The sequence below is a fragment of the Mirounga angustirostris genome, unplaced genomic scaffold (genome assembly GCF_029215605.1).
Source record: "Mirounga angustirostris isolate CCGP_5_RB_7025 unplaced genomic scaffold, mMirAng1.0.hap1 SCAF_12, whole genome shotgun sequence".
Classification (NCBI taxonomy): Eukaryota; Metazoa; Chordata; class Mammalia; order Carnivora; family Phocidae; genus Mirounga; species Mirounga angustirostris.
The window spans coordinates 28,130,731-28,148,613 of NW_026991720.1; the positions used below are offsets into that span (position 1 = coordinate 28,130,731).

A 17,883-nucleotide genomic window follows, 5' to 3' on the forward strand; every position below is an offset into this window, starting at 1 on the left:
AAAACAAAAAAACACCTTGAGATTATTTCATAGCAAGCGAAAAGAGTAAGCTAGGACTGCACTGGGCTATAAAATAAAGGGAAAAGTTCTAAACTTATTTTTTAAATGGCAAAAGCTTTCAAAGCCTGTTATTTTAAATAACTAGTGGTGTCTTATATGTTTTTAGTGCAGCGGCTAATTTTGCTTTTAATTTTCTTGTTTAAATCATTGGATGAGCATGGATCCTCTCTAGCTCCAAGCAGTCTGTCAGGTTTTGCTAGTTGCGGTATTAAAATCTGTCCACTTTTCAATAAGTTGTCGATCTCAGTAGTTTTTATGTACCAAATAAGTTTTAATTTGTGTGTTTTAAATTTGTTTTATACGTGCTTCCTTTAAGGAGGGATTGAAAAGTTGACTCAATACTTATTCAAAACCTTGCATTTTGTAGTTACCATAGCATCCAAGACATTCGTGTAGTTGCATAATTACTCTAATTAAATATGCTGATGTTTTATGAAAATAGTCGCCGGGAGACGTTGGCATCGTTGAGATGGCGGTTCTGAAGATGCTGCTTGAATATTCTCAGCTGGTTCCTGGTACAGCCCCTTCCCAGTGGCGGCCGCCGAGAGAAACTCTTCCCCCACCTCTGCCCCCACACTTGTCAGTAGTCTGATCGTACGTGCTGTAGTGCACAAGGGCCCATCCTCACCACCCTCCACAGAATAGTGCCTTTCTCCACTCACCTCCAGCTTTCTCTCCTAATGGGCTTCATTCTTTAAGCTCTTCTCATTACCTGATATTATATTTACTGGCTGTTACTTGTCTCGCCACTAGAATGTTATCTCAATTTGGGTGATTTGCTATTGACTAGCTCCCCCCCCCCACCAAATCTAATTTCCAAAGGAAAATTTTCATTGTCTTACTGCTGTTTTTATACCTTGTTTGTTTGTTTAGAAAACCGCCTACTGATTAGTAGGAGCTAAATACTAGAGTGAATGTTTTCTTTTCCAAAGAAAGAACAATGCAGAATTTATGTTCACAGTTCTTTCATATTCAAAAGAAGTGTTGGATTGATTGGGTATAAACTTCAAATTACGGCATTATCTAATGGGTACGACTGTAAATTTGTTGGAATATGCTTCAAAGTATTTCTCCAGAGGAATTACAGTAGGTTTTATTAGTCCAAAGACTTCTATAGGACTAGAAATCTAAAGACTTAAGAAAAAAATGTATTCTTGTCCAAAAAATTTGAAATTCAAAGTTCTTATTCTCTACAGGGAGGCTTCCTTTAATAGCTTTTCGCCTAACTATGACGGAAAAAGTAGATTTTTTAATATCTATTACCTGCCAACATTTTATATTTAGACCATTTCTGTGATATGTGTTAGACCTGTAGGACAGTGTTCATATGCAAGAATGATAAATAACCAGTACTTATTAAAGGCAAAAAAGAAAACTAGATTTGAGCTTTGTTTATACTGTCTTTGTGGAATCAATAAAAGTCTTTCGCCTTTATTCTCCTCCAGTAACTCCTGATTTGAAAGTCCTATTTATTTCAGAATTTATTCTGTCCTGTTTCATGTACACTTTTACTCCATTTACATTGGCCCCCCCCCAAAAAAAAACTTCATGAAAATATTCTCCCCAACAACTGACAAAGAAGAACAAAGAGAAAAACTAGTGCCTTGATCATCAGAGACAGGAATTGTCAGGGATCTATCAGAGGGGAGGGAGTGGTAGAGCGGAGGGAGCAAGCCAAGAACCTCTGACTGCTGTCAGCTTGTGTAAAGATTGCAAAGGGGTCAGAGCCTAGTGTGGGTCCAAAGCAGGAAGAAACTTAGGAGCCTGAAGAGTACGAGAACTAGAAGACAGGATGAAGCTTAGCAGTAGTGAAACACAATAGTAGCAAAAGAACTTGGTCAACATATATTGCTGCAAAGCTGGTCTCATTTGGAAGACCCTGACAAAGAGCAAAGTAGGTTTGGGGTGGGGGTGGGGGGTGGTAATGACCGATCCAAAGGGAAGAAAATGGGTGTTATTGGAAAGTAGGGATGGGTAGAACAGCACCTGAGAATACAGAAACGATTAAAAGAAATCTCTTCAAAAGTAGTCCCAACTCCTCTACTTTCACAAAGGACATCCAGTCCTAAGGAATACTTCCTAATCTTCTCTTTATGATCATAGCTAGAGTCTAGCAAAATGGGGCATTGGTAATGGGACATAAAAATCACATCACAGCCGTGGTTCCATATTAAGACTATTTGAAATGCCTGAAAATCATTAAGTTGATAATGAGGAAGATAGCAAATGAATTTGTTTCAGCTTGATGGATGGATGTTCTGATTATAAAAAGAATCATCACAACTTTAATGCCAGTGTTAATAACATGAACAGAGAGAGCACAGAGTTTGAAAGTATTAAAATGTCTAATCACTCATCTTGGGATCCTTCATATCCACATCAGAAGAAAATTTTCATGATTTTAAAAATCAATGTGTTGCCTTTATTAAAAAATATGAATATATATTTTAGTGCCTTTGCTTATTTCATATATCAGTACTTCTGAAAAATTTTTAAAAATTGACTGTGGGTTAGAGGGATATAGCAGCAGACCAAATATTAGTCAGAAAATTTGAATATCCACTATTTCCACCTTTGTGAGATAGGTAACCTTTTTGCCAGTGAGGTCTTTAGGTTTGTCTTTAACCATTTTTCACTTACAGTAGTTAATCCCTATCTCTCCATAGTATTTCCCACAGACAAAACCCTTTCCATTCCTTCTCCCAACCTTAATTCAGTCTCTACACGTCTCCAAAAAAAGAAAACCTGTTTCGGTAACTTTTGTACGATCTGCCTGTATTCACCTGTTTTCCAAACTGTTCAGGAATTTTGGAATACTATTTATATTTCTGCCAAAAAATTTCTAGTGCTTCCCGTTGCTAATGGGATTAGATTCACATTCGATAGCCTAGCATTCAAATTCTTCAAAAATCTAACCCCATGTAGTCTTTTTTCTTTTTTTAAAGAGTTTTATTTATTTGAGAGTGAGAGAGAGCACAAGCTAGGGGAGGGGCAGAGGGAGAGGAACAAGCAGACTCCCCACTGAGCAGGGAGCCTGACATGGGGCTCAATCCCAGCACCCTGGGATCACGACCTGAGCTGAAGGCAGATGCTTAACCAACTGAGCCACCTGGGCGCCCCCCCATGTAATTTTTTTCAACCCTTTCTCCTTAAGGTGCTCAGCGCAAACCCCTAACTTCAGCAAAATCAATCTGTTCATATACGGGACCATGCTTTTACTAACTCAACCCTATTTCTTCTACTCTCACTTAACCTAGTATGTGTCTAGTACTAGGTTACATGTTTTCTCACACTGGTATGGATGTGCCAAGAAAAGTAATTTGTTTTCTTTATAAACTTCCTCATGAGCAGACTGTCCACTGACTGCCAAGTAATTTTGTCCCCACAACCCTGGTTTTGAGAGAACTGGTCATCTTTGCATGGGTCATCTTATACCAGAAGAGTGGGCTTTCCTTCCTTCTGTCTGCCTAGAACCTTCCTTACGTAAAACTCTTCAGTCAGCCAGAACGCCCTTTGCTACACTGAAGGAAGAGATATGCTTATTTAAAAAATTCATTTGTAGGGGCGCCTGGGTGGCTCAGTTGGTTAAGCAACTGCTTTCGGCTCAGGTCTTGATCCTGGAGTCCTGGGATCAAGTCCCACATCAGGCTCCCTGCTCAGCGTGGGGTCTGCTTCTCCCTCTGACCCTTCCCCTCTCATGCTCTCTGTCTCCCATTCTCTCTCTCAGATAAATAAAATCTTTAAAAAAATTTTAAAAAATTCATTTGTAAGTGGACCCAATAAATGGACTCCCTCAACTACATCTTTTGCCCTATATGTTCCTTCCAACGTTGGGCTCATCCATGTGACTTGCTTTGGCCCCTGAAACAGTAGCAAACTTGGCACAAGCAGAGGCTTGAAAAAGCACTCATGCATTTTCACTTCCTCTCCTGCTCTCTGCCTTCATCAAGAGGATACATATGGGCTAGATCACTGTAGGAGCAGAAATGAATAAGCCCTGTTCTGGCTGAGATCTCAGACCTGAGTGAGCCCCCATGAAATGAACAAAGCCAGCTAGCCAATTTAGAGCTGACCCATAGATTGATGAGTGGGTCATGTAGAGTCCAGATCAGATCAGTAGTAGTGCTTGGTGAATAATAGGTTTATGAGAAATGATAAATGATGTTTTAAAGTACTAAGTTTTAGGATGATATACAGTGAAGGCTGATACTGTGCACTCTTGTCTTGCTACTAAAGCCTATTCATTTTTTTCCCTCTCTTCTATACATCAGATGTCCTAACCCTTGGTCTATGCTAGAGTTATCTATACATGTAATTATGTATGTAATCTTTCCTGTATAGTGTGCCTTTCTCTATATGATAATTTATCCATTTTATCAAAATGGGCATTTAAGTGATTTCCAGATTTTGGCTACTTGAGACAGTGCTACTATAAGTGTCTTGTGTAGATCTCCTGGGACATATAGGCTGTTTTTCTTGAGAGTGTACCTAAGAGTAAAATTGCTGAATTGATGACAATGTAAATGTTCTCTTTACAAGATAATGCTACCCTTTTTCAAGTTTTGCCAACAGTTGCAGCAATATACATTGCCTCCAATTGTGGTAAAAGCCAAAGAAGACAAAAGAATCTTACAATTGGATACATTATCATGTATTTAGAGAAAGGCATATTATACAGGAAAGATTACATACATAATTACATGTGTAGATAACTATTGCATATTTGAAAGTTGCTAAGGGAGTAGATCTTAAAAGTTCTCATCACAAGAAAAAAAATGCATAACTGTGAGGTGCTGGATGTTAACCAGATGTCCTGTGATCATTTTGCAATATATACAAGTACTGAATCATTATATTGTACACCTGAAACCAATGTCGTATGTCCTTTATTCCTCAGTTTAAAAAATGAATAAGGAATGGACCCGAAATGAGTAAAATTAATGTAGAATGAATAAGATAGCTACAAGAAAACAGGATGATGTTTCAGGTTGCAAATACTGCAGAGAATATGGATAAGCTTATCATGCTTTGCCATACCGCTTTTAGCTTTGGACACAAATACACCTTTTTATTCAAAGGAAGACAAGTTTCCCGGAAGTTTAGTCTTTGCCTTGACCTTAAGTAAGACACAGTTGTGGACTTTTGATAAGATCTGTTTACAGTTTCCAAAACATACACTTAATTATAGACATCTGTATTGTTCAAGGGTTTGGCCATTACACTTTACTAAGTAGATCTGAGAGAATGAAGGTTTTAGGTGCCATGTTTTAATTTTATGGTATAGAATTATATATTCTGTGTAACTTTGAGATGTTTTCATATTATAGTAGTAATAGGCATTATAAAAAATGAGTTATAAAGGAATCATTAAAAGGACATAAAAGTCTACCTCATACTCTTAAAAATTTAGACATTTGAAAATTAAAAATGAAAGTCCTTCTGTATTCTCTGATCCTATCAGCAGTATTAACGATTTTGTGCATGTATCTTCGTTATATTAATATATTTAATTTAGAGTAGTTTTAGAGGTCTCATTTTCAGCAGTGATATTTTTGCTACCATCAACCACATTAATGTTCTGACCATTAAAGTCGTATCATGAATAAATGGGTTAAAAATTATTTCTTAATTAAAATTATTCCTGCAACTTGCATTTCTACAAAATCAATTGGTTGTAATAAATTAGATAAAATGAAAAGTTGAACTTTGTGATACAGAGCACAAATTGCATTAATGATTGATAGGTAATATGCATGAAATGAAAAATTACTAAGCAGGGAGGAGAAAGTGTTTATCCTGCTGCCAAATATTCAGTGAATGGATTATAGCTGTGATCATCCCTCTAATGTTTCTCATAGTAATTGTCAGGAAGAGGTATGAAGAATCATGGGACCTTAATAATATGCCTTGCCATTTTAATTGCTGAGACAAGTAAGAGAATCTTAATTGCCAGGAGACGCATTACTAATTAAAGTGTCATTCTACATTCATTCTGAAATAATTAGTTTGAATATTTGTAAGAGCTGAGATATAAATTTAGTTCCAAATTCAACAGCATACCCACAACAAACTTTGTTAAAATGATCTATAGTTAAGAAAGGTTAACAATCATAAAATTTTTAATGTTTCCTTAATTTGGTACAATTTAATTTTTATTGGATTATTGAACTTGAAAGAATGGAGTTCGTAGAATCGTAAAACTTAGTATGGTTTTTAAATTGCTGTAACACTAAGTTGAATTCCTAAATTCCTTTCATATTTCTGGGATATTGATATTTTGTTTTGGCATTTATCACAATTCAGGAAACACCTTTAATGAATAATGATGTCAACACAGAGTTACATTATAATGTATGAATTATAAGGTCTGTTAACACTACGTGGCAACTTATAAATTAGTCATGATTCAGTGGACTTTTAAAATTCAGGAGTAAAGTATTTAAGTTTGAGATTAAGTAGTTAAGACTTACGTACATTGTTACATATTGTCCTAGGTCATTCCTTCTCACTATATAACATTCCATAATATTTATCACATTTTATCTATGCATCTAATGATGAACACCTGAATTGTCTCCAGTCCATCATAATAAATAGTGCTCCCAATTGTCTCCCTTTGTGTTCACTTGTAGGCCTATGTAAGAATTTCTCCACCACGTGTAGCCAAGAATCAGACATACACATACTTAATTTAATTAAGTATTCCAGGATTGCTTTCCAGCTTATCTGTTCCTATTTACAGTGCTACTTCCCTGTATCATTACCCAAAATTAGTACATGTACGTTTCTAATTTTTGCTTTTTCTGATGAGTGGGAAATGTTTTATTATGTTTCATAAGTTTAAATACCTATCCCTATGCATTTCCACTAGTTAGGCTGCTGCTTTTGTGATTCATGTGTTCGTTCTTCCCTGCCAATTCACTTTTTGTTTTAAATTCTTTTCATTGTTTTGCAAATGTTCTTTGTCTATATCAACATTGTCCAGTAGAACTTCAGTGATGGAAATATGTACCTGGACTGTCCAGTAGGTTGAACTGCTGTGATGCTAAGTTGAATTCCTCAGTTTCTTTCAGCTCCCCGGGATATTGATATTTTTTCATTATTTTGTTTCAGGATTTATCATAGTGTGGGGACTACATGTGACTTTTGAGCACTTAAAATGTGGCTAGCATGACTGAGGAGCCAACATTTTTATTCTACTTAATTTTTGTTAATCTCAATTTAAATAGCAGGGCACCTGGGTGGCTCAGTCGGTTAAGCATCCCTCTCTTGATTTCAGTTCAGATCTTGATTTCAGGGTCCTGAGTTCAAGCCTAGTGTGGAGCTAGGCATATTTGTCTACTCTGCTAGCAGGAGGTCCCAGATAATCTTTTGTTGGTTTTAACTATTACGGACATCCTCTTGATCTATAACCTGCTGGATAACCTTCTTGAACAGAAATGCTTAATGGTCAAATCCATCAATTTTTCTCTCATGTATTTGTGCTTTTTGGGTTGTTTTAAAAGTGTCTTCCATCTCTAAATCACAGAAATAATCTCCTTCATTTTCTTCTTTTAAATTTATACGTTTATCTTTTATTTTTAGGTCTTTAATCCATATAGAGCTTCCTTTGGAATATGGTATGAGAAAGGCCTCCCAACTTTTCTCAACAAGCCAGTTCTCCCCCATCATGGGGAATCCACCTCCACCTTTGCTTTTGTGGTATAGAAGAAGGCATTGTTTGTAGTAAGCTAACTGGATCAATTCTCTTATTCTGTTATCTGCAAATAATAGTTTTTTCCTGTTAATTTAGTGTCCTTTCTTTTATAATATGGTCCAGGACCTCTAGTGCTATATTACTTAGAAGTGATAGCAGGCAAACTGGCCTTTTCCCAGTCTTTTGTTTTGTTTTGTTTTTAAGATTTTTATTCATTTATTTGTCAGAGAGCCCAAGCAGGGGAAGTGGCAGGCAGAGAAGCAGGCTCCCCGCTGAGCAGAGAGCTGACACAGGACTTAATCCCAGGACACTGAGATCATGACCTGAGCCAAAGGCAGACGCTTAATGACTGAGCCACCCAGGCATCCTGCCTTTTCCCAGTCTTAGAACTAAATCTGTATTAGGTTGTCCAGAAAAACAGAACCAATAGGATACACAAACGTGTGTTTATATTAGATATATCATAAGGAATTGGCTCACAGGATTAAGGAGTTTGACAATTCCAAAATCTAGATAGCTAATGTCTGAAGTCCCAAAGTTCCATAGAACCAGGAAAAGCCAATGCCCCAATTTGAAGGCCATCAGGCAGGACTTTATGTTTTAGTTCAAAGACTGTCAGGAGAATTCTCTCTTACTGAAGGGAAGGTCAGCTTTTTGTTCTGTTCAACCAAGGCCTTTAACCAAGATGAGGTCCACCTACTTTAGAGAGAGCAGTCTACTTGGTCTACCAATTTAAATGTTAATTTCATCCAAAAAGCATCCTCACAGGAACACCCAAAATAATGTTTGACCAGATATCTGGGTACCCCATGGCTCAGTCAAGTAGACCCATAAAATTGACCATCACAGTATCTAAGATTTCATTTATTAAGCATATTTGCTTTATGTTCTTGGTATGCAGCTTTGCTAAATTTCTTAAACCAAAAGTGGTTAAGCTTTTTCAAATGCAAGTGCTTTCTCATATCAAATTAATAGTACCTTTTTTCTCCTTTACCCATCAGTATGCTGATTTACATTGGTGGGTTTTCTGATGTTAAACCATCCTTACATTTACAGAACACAATGTTTTATTAAAGTTATTTTAAATATAAATATTCTCAGCATTGGCAAAGAACACACATCATCAAATTCATTATCTATAAATTGATGATGATTCATAGCATTCACACATACTGAACGAGTCCAACAACTAGTCTGCTTCAGAAATGATGTATTCTAACAGTGGAGTGAGCAAGAAAGGAAATATTTTCTTGTTTTAAAATTCCAATAGATAGGGGCGCCTGGGTGGCTCAGTCGTTAAGCGTCTGCCTTCGGCTCAGGTCATGATCCCAGGACACTGGGATCGAGCCCCGCATTGGGCTCCCTGCTCCGCGGGAAGCCTGCTTCTCCCTCTCCCCCTCCCTCTGCTTGTGTTCCCTCTCTCGCTGTGTCTCTCTCTGTCAAATAAATAAATAAAATCTTTAAAAAAAAAAATTCCAATAGATACTAATTTTTGATGCAACATAGCTAGAACACATGTCATCTTAGAATCCAGTTCTTTCATAGCTAGTCAAAATTATTTTTCACAGGTGTAAAATATTAAATATTTATGCCATGAGTTTTAATTTTTAGGCCACAAATTTTTTTGGAATAGTGAATCTGTGAGATCTCTTCAAGTTTATTCTCCTTGGAGTTCATTGAACCTGTTTGATGTAAAAACGAATAAAAACTAATATTTCTCGGGGCCCCTGGGTGGCTCAGTGGGTTAAGTGTCTGCCTTTGGCTCAGATCATGATCCTGGAGTCCTGGGATCCAGCCCCGAGCTCCATGTCTGGCTCCCTGCTTGGCGGGGAGTCTGTTTCTCCCACTCCCTCTGCTCCTACCTACCCCCCGTCCCAGCTCATGCTCTCTCTCAAATAAATAAAATCTTTAAAAACAAACAAAAACAATTTCTCATCAAATTTGAGAAGTTTTTGGCCATTTATATTTTCAAATATTTTTTCTGGCTTTTCTTCTGAGACTTCCGTTATGTGTATGTTGGTGGTGCTACATGGAATTGCACCAATCTCTGAGCCAGTCATTGATCCTTTTTTCTTCCCCTCCTCCTTTATTTCTGTTCCTCAGACTGGATAACCTCAATTGCCTATTTTCATATATATAGATTCTTCTGCCAGCTCCAATCTACTATTGAGTCCTTTTAGTGAATTTTTAATATCCATTCTTTTACTTTTTTTTAAGATTTTATTTATTTATTTGAGAGAGAGAGAGAGCCCAAGAAGGGGTGGTAGGGTCAGAGGGAGAAGCAGACTCCCTGCTGAGCAGGGAGCCCGACGTGGGACTCGATCCCGGGACTCCGGGATCATGACCTGAGCTGAAGGCAGTCGCTTAACCAACTGAGCCACCCAGGCACCCTCCATTCTTTTACTTTTAGATGCCAGAATTTTTTTATAATTTGTTTCCTTATTGACATTCTCTTCTGGATGAGACATTGTTTCATAGCTTATTCTATAGACAGTGTTTTCATTAGTTTGGGAAAATATTTAAATGTTGTCTAATATTGTCTTGTGTCTTCCGCCTTATTCTATGGATATTATATTATGATAAAATTTGGGTTTTGAGAAACCCAGTTATACAAACATGATTTCTATGAGGATGCCTTGCCCTGTTCCAGATTTTCTCCCTTTTCCCAATAGTGAGAGGTAGTCTAGGGTTTCTTCTAAGGTCTTCTTAGCCCCTCATCCTCTAGTATGGTTGGAAAAGTAAGACTTACAGTTAAATTCTTTGAAAAGTTCTAAAAGGCTCCAAAACACATGTGAGTCACTTTTGGTGATGTTAGATTCAATATTGCATCCCATCAACCTGCAGTCTTACCATTATCCTTGAAAACAAGGTCTATCTGCCATGGAATTCTTGTCAAAGTTTCAAATACATGTGTCTTCATCAGTGATGCAGTGATATTCTTCATTAGTTCTCAAAGGAATATATGGTCAATATAAATAATAACTTGTGCTGTACAAGTCATGTGAGCATACTGGAAAGAGTCCTTCACAGCAGCAAGGAATAGTTTAAATAGGACATGCATCCATTATCTGGTAGAATATTACCCTTTTAGAGTACACATCTGTTCTACTACTAATTAGCAAGAAGATGAAGCATATGATTTCTTATACCTGTGACATCAAAATAAAGTAATTGCTTTAAATAGATTTAAAGGAGTTAGGCCCTTTATATATAATCTTATTTAGTTCTTACAGCTTAATGTGAGATTATATATGATATAATTTATATTATGTATTTATATATCATTTATATGATATTGATGTCACTATTATATCAATTTACAGAGAGATTACTGAGGCAAAGGAAGTTAAGGAATTTGATTAAAGTCCTATAACTACTAAGTAACCGTGGTTTAAACCCATTTGTCTGATTCCAGGGCTTGTTCCCTAAACCACTCAACAACACTGCCTAATAACACACAATACTTTTCTCAAGTGATTACAGTAGGAGTTCACAAAAGTCAAATGCTGCCAAAGGCCAGGCAAATCAAATAAATGCATGCAGTCATTAAGAATAAGGTCATGAAGAGTGGAATAGTCCAGATAATGGGAATCAAGAGAACATGAAAAGCAATTCAAACTGTATATTTTTAATGCTGTGCTTTCAAAGCACATCTGCAGGCCAGATTTGTCCCATAAGGTTACCCTTTTGCATCTCTTGGTTTATGGAAATTGTCTCTCTCTATTCTTACCTTTGAAAAAATTTTAAGGCTTTGCTGGTTGCCACAGACTCAGAAATAGCATTTATTTTTTAATGAGTAAGGGACCTTACGGAGTTACTTATTTTTTCATTGGTTCCATTGAGGTAAGAGAATGAAAGGAATTTTAAAATATTTTTGAAACCTTCTTCATATGTTCTCTTAAAATAAGTCCTCATTGATGGACGCTGCTATTACTCTGCCATCTAATCAAATGATCCTTTCCATTGTTTCCATTGTGGTTATCTGATATTAAGGTTTTAGAGGCTTGGCCCTATTGGTTACTAAATAACCAATTGGAAAATCCTAAATATTAGGGTCTCGATTTAGGACATAATCCAACATCGGTCTAATATTTATTCATCCTCTCAGAATTGTGTCCATCCATAGACTTGGAGTGATGAATATCTTCATAAGTATGTTTTAAGTCTGTGTCTTGGTCATAAATCTAAAAAACAAATCTGCATAACCTCTTTTAGGCAAGTGAATATACTTGATCCCCTCTGTGTAGTTGTTCTGCTAAAATAACGTTTAGATACTCTGTGGGGAGGGCTTTGTGGAAATAGGCTTTACATGTTAAAAGCTTAGAGTATTCCTAATTCAAGAAATTTACCTTAGTACAAAAGCAAATGGTTTAGATTGTTTAAATGTAAAATTAGGTAACAAAAGTCCTCACGTTAAATGCTCCAGAGTTTAGATAAAAATCAAAAGTATCCCTTTAAAAGAGTTCAGTAAATAGAATTTAGAGCACCAGATATTCAGACTCCTAAATCAGTGGCAAATTAGGTAATACATGGGGCTGGAGATGTGAATATTATATAATGAGGATAATAAAGGAGTTGAATGTGGTGTGCCTTGGGTGCACGTTAGTAGCTAATTCCAGTAAGAATGCTTTGCAATCATTTGCCGGTTGAGATGCGTGTGTTCAGCTAAATGGAAATCTTGGACGTTCTCTCATACACCCCATTATTTGTAATTGAACACCTGATTTCTATCATGCAACAAATTAACATCTGCACTGGATCTGTCTTTTATGCATATGGATACACTGATTAGAATTTTGCCGATAGGCAGATACTTGAAAACAAAAAGACAACATTGTGAAACACTTCCAGCCATAATTTTTGATTACATATTGAGAATCGTTTAATTATCTTACTCCATTTAATTAGCCCTTCTACTTAGGTCAATTGCTTTTTTTATTAGCATGACGTGTTGGCAATTTGTTAATTGGCATGAAATAACATGAGACTTTTCTGGGTATTTTGTATGAGATACATATTTCATGTGTGCTTAAGGAAGTTATGGGAAATGCAGAGAGGTAAATGTATTCATTAGTCCCCTTACAGCATTTGCCAGTGGCACTATGTGGTGCCACCAAAACCCGTATTTCTGCCCTTTGAATTTCTGTTCTTCTATTATGTCGAATGAGTTTGTTGGTTTGAGTGGTGACAAAAATTTGTCGACCCTGGGTATGTATACATTTAAAATAGGAGGTTCTTTTCTGAAATTAAGAGAATGATAAAAAGTGAAGAAGAGGGGTGCCTGGGTGGCTCAGACGGTGACATCTGCCTTCAGCTCAGGTCATAATCCTGGGGTCCTGGGCTCGAGCCCTGGGTCTGGCTCCCCTCTGAGCAGGGAGTCTGCTTCTCCCTCTCCCTCTTCTGCTCGCCCTGCTTATGCACTCTCTCTCTCAAATAAATAAATAAAATCTTTAAAAAAAAAAAGTGAGGAGATGGGGATGTGTGTGTGTGTGTAGTAGGTGAGAGGGAGATAGGCAGAGAGATACATACATGCATGTAAGAAAGTTATTAAAAGGATTTAGTCAGTATCAAGTGTTTAAGCTCCAGTCCTCTTTGCCAGTGTTTTCTGTTTTAAGTAATTTTGGCATATCAGCAGTTTCCTTTTGCAAAAAAATAAGTAGAAGCTGAGACGTTTTTAACTGAATTACATAATATAATCCACAAATATCTATGGAGTGTATATAAAGGTATTATTACACCGAGGAAAAAAAGTTTATTTTCTTCCGAAGACTTCCTCTAGGATATGGCACAGACAGCTACCGGTCTCCTGTGCTTGGTGGGGGCGGGCGCAGGGGGGCAGATATGTGGCCACTGCCCATTTCACCACGAACTCTTAACTACTGTATTATATTCAGTCGTTTAAGTACAAATCATTTTTTTCCCTAAACCCTAAATTATTATCACAATTTTGAGGAAATGTGTGATGGTGAGAATGGAGAGCATAGAATAAAGTTAGTTTTCCTGTTAGTCATTTCTTTATATTCTACTTTCTTCTAACTAGGATTTGTGGTTACATCATACCAACATAAAATTAAAGAAGTAAAAGAAATTTGGGGATTACTTGGCCCAACATTAATGTTGTATAAGGAAAACACAAGGGCAAGAGTGGTAAGTCTTACTAAAATATGCACAGGTGTTTATGCAGCTGACCCATACTGAGGGTATGCTGGGCAAAGCACCACGGTGGACATTCTGGCAAGTACAAAGATAAATTTACATAAACTCCGTCCCAGTGAGAACCGGTCCATTTTCCTTTCTTGTTAGTAATTTTTTTCATCCACTTGGGGGCACTGTGATCAAATTTTAGAAGAAGAGAAAAGTTATTTTGTTTGATTTCTGTCACTTAGAAAAATTGTTTATAGTATTCTAAGGAAATCTTAACTGATTATATACTTTTAGGTAAAAATACATTTTAAAACATAATAGGCGTGGCTATGGTTTTTGTTCTGTTGAAGTTTCAGAACAGGTATAGATTAATAAGTGGTTAATGTTTGGTCTCTGGACCAGGAGCACCAGCACCAGATTCCCAGGCCTGATCTACTCAGAACCCAGCAGTCTGTATTTTCACAAGTTCTCTGTGTAAGATTTCAGCTCTTGCTAAGATATGAGAACCACTGAATTAGGATTAAGTGGGTTTTGACATGTTTTTGAATTTCTAACTGTTCAGAAATTATTGGGTTAAAAATTAGCTTATCACATATGCCTGAAATATTGTGAAAATATATTTCTAGGAAATGTTACTTTACACTATAAGTAAATGAATCTGAAAAAACAGTTTTTGGCCCATGATTATATAGCTGGGTCCATAGGAGTCAGAATGGTTAGTTGATTGGTCACTTTCACACCCCCACCCCCCCAAAAAATTAATCAAATGAAAATTTGAAATGTCACTTGTTTTATATAGATTAATCAGTCAATTAATGGAATTTCTCAAATCTAACTCCTTGTGATGACATCCAGGCATGGCCTATATTTCAACATCATGCTGCTGACAGTATTTCTTTACATTTTATATGTATTTTTACCTTTAAAGATCTCTTATTGATTGGTCATTAGATTCTCCTGTGAGGCAGTTAAGAAACCAATCATTAGAGGCACCTGGCTGGCTCAGTCTGTGGAGCTGGTAACTCTTAATCACAAGGTCAGAAGATTGAGCCCCACACTGGGCCTAGAGCTTACTTTAAAAAAAAAAAAAAAAATCCAAAAAATAAGAAAAGTGAAAAAAAATAATCTATTTACGGTTAGTAAAAACAGACTCTGCTGAGACCAGTTTTAGAATTCTTATTCCCTCTAAGTGTAACATTTAGTATAGCGACTATACTAATTCTTTTTTTTTTTTTTTAGGTTTTATTTATTTGAGAGAGAGAGAGAGCGCACAAGTGGGGAGGAGAGGGAGAAGCAGGCTCCCCACAGAGCAGGGAGCCCGATGCGGGACTGGATCCCAAGACCCCGGGATCATGACCTGAGCCGAAGGCAGACGCTTAACTGACTGAGCCACCCAGGCGCCCACTAATTCTCTTTTTAATAAGTAGTTTTGTTCCTCTGTTCCTGAGAGTTTGCGGAAACTACTAAAGGAAATACCACTGCACTTAAGAACTCCAGTCCTTTAATGTTTTAGTCGGGAGGGAAGATCTGGAGATCAGGGTGACCAGATGGCAGGATTGGGACTGTGAGTTTTCTCCCTTCCTGGAAAGATTCTCTCACATCCTTCAAACTATGCTAGGCCTCAGATACGCCCTGTCTCCACCTCATTTTCTTTCTCTGCCATTGTAGACATTCCTTCCTGGTTTCTCTTTGTTCAGTTAAAGTAGTGTAGAACTTCCAAAAGTCTTTATGCTGAGGGAGAACAAATGATATAGTCACAAAGAATATGAGAAGTGCCTGTACGGCTTGCCTTCATTCTCGTGGCTTCTGACAGTCCACGTGCTGTCCTCCGATAACTGCGCTCTCCTCAGAAGGCTGACCTGACTTAGACAGCACCCTTTGAGGGTCCCCTCCTGTTTAGCTCTTGTCTTTGCTCCAGATGAAGACTCGTATCTTAACACCTGCAACCGGGGAATGGCTTCCTGCATAAGGAAGCACTTTATCACTCACAGCCAAGCCAGCAACCAGGACAGCATGCCTCTTGCCCAGTACACGGTGGATGGCCTTGATCTTACTGATCTGAGATGAAGACCACATTCTCCATATGTAAGAGGTGAAATCTTTCATGACCGTAATTGTTTTATGGATATAGCAGCTGGGGACCGTTCCTTCACAGTTAACTATAATTATAAAATGAATCTTGTGGCAAAGTCAGAAAGGGTAAATGTTGAATGAATATATTGTGAGGTAATACTTGAAGGTAGTCTTTAATATAGTTTTTGTAATATTAAAAGTAGCAAAAGTTGTTTATAAACTATGTTTGTTGTAATTTACAGCAATGACTATAACTGCCTTATAAGACCGTTATATTAACTAAGAAAATGTGTGTAAAGAGCAAAGCACAATGCCAGCAATTCAGTAAATCTCAAGATAAAATGTAACCTGGTACAAAGAAACAATAAAATGAATTGAGAATAGTTATTTGAAGAATACTAGTTTAGAATGTATGTTATGACAGAATATATTCTAATGTAATATTATATAGTCTGTCATTTTACTCAAAATTTGTTTTGACTTTTTGTTACTTGTAGATGGAATAGAAAGGGTAATTAACTTGAATGCTAGCAGAGTAAGTCTCACCAGAAACCTTATTTCAGACTTTATTGTTGGAAATTCCCTTCATATTTCCTAGAATTTTGTACTGCTTTTTAGAGTTCCAAAATACATTTTAGTTTTGTCTGATGATTGAGGAACATTTATTCACCCATGATCATCTGTCTGGAAATCTCGGACTTGTAAGAATTCCTGTGATAGCTATTCTTCACTTTTCATAATATTTTCTACCTTATGTTAATGTTTCTAGGGAGCATGTCTTGTGTCCTAAACTATACAAAATAAATATTAAGTATCACTAAAGAGCACTATTTCTAAGATAGGTCTTATAATCTCTGAAGTAAGTTTTATTTTCTTGTCTGTTTCCTTCTACTCATGGAGCAGAGACAGGCAGGAAAAGCCCTCGATAAACTGAAAATTATTTGGATCCTTGTCAATTACATTGTAATTTATAACTTTCTAATAATCCGCACATCCTATTTAAAAGCAGATCTATATGTGCCAGCCACTGAATCATACCCCAGACCCTAGGATATAATTTATGATAGGGACCTTCAGACAAGCTTCCCATTTTATTTCCCTAGGAAAAAAATAGGCCTCCTTAATTGAAAATGAACAAATCTCAAATTTCTTTGCAGTTCTTTTGCTGTTTAGGTGATGCCAACATAAAAAGAATGGGGGGGGGGAGGTAGAAGTCAATGTCTTCTATGTACTAATTTTTTTTTTGCACTGTGTTTTATTATTGGGATTCTAAGTATCAAGAAACATTCAGAGTGTGGTGCTTGGGTGGCTTTAGTCCATCAGTCTCACGGTATCAGTCTCTGCATGAGTGTGGAACCTGCTTGAGAGTCTCTCTCCCTTTGCCCCTCCCCCTGCTCATGCTTTCTCTCTGTGTCTCTCAAAAAAAAAAAAAAAAAAAAAAAACAAATACCCTTGGAATGGCTTTATTAATTCTTTTCTGTGAAGTAATCTTGATAATCTACAAATTCATGGAACAGAATTCTAATCTTTATCCCTATCTGTATATGGCTAAATGGCACAGGGCCTCTGCTTATATTTGTTTTAAAATTAGATGCTGGTATATTTTTTAATAAATAGTGAAATTGTTATTTATCTCCTTTACTCCATATGTATTTTTCTATTTTACATGCACTTCGGCCTATGAAAGTGTAACTCTTGAACTATTCCATCAAGAAGGGAATATTGAGATATTTGAACTAATGTATATTTGAATACATTTGAAATAATGTACATTAACCTTGGGGGAAACCTTGATTTCCTATACTGACACATGCCTTAAAATGCAAGAAAGAAAAGGACCAGATTTTTTTCCAAAGTTGCATTTTAAAGGAAAGTATCTTTGGAAGTGTTACAGTTTTTGTTTGACAGAG

At 36.8% G+C, this 17,883-nt stretch overlaps 1 protein-coding gene across 11 annotated transcripts in view; it reads left to right on the forward strand.

Annotated features, from left to right (window-relative positions):
* Positions 1-17,883, forward strand: part of CADPS2 (calcium dependent secretion activator 2) — a 517,989-nt gene that overhangs the window by 304,603 nt on the left and 195,503 nt on the right. The window lies entirely within an intron of this gene.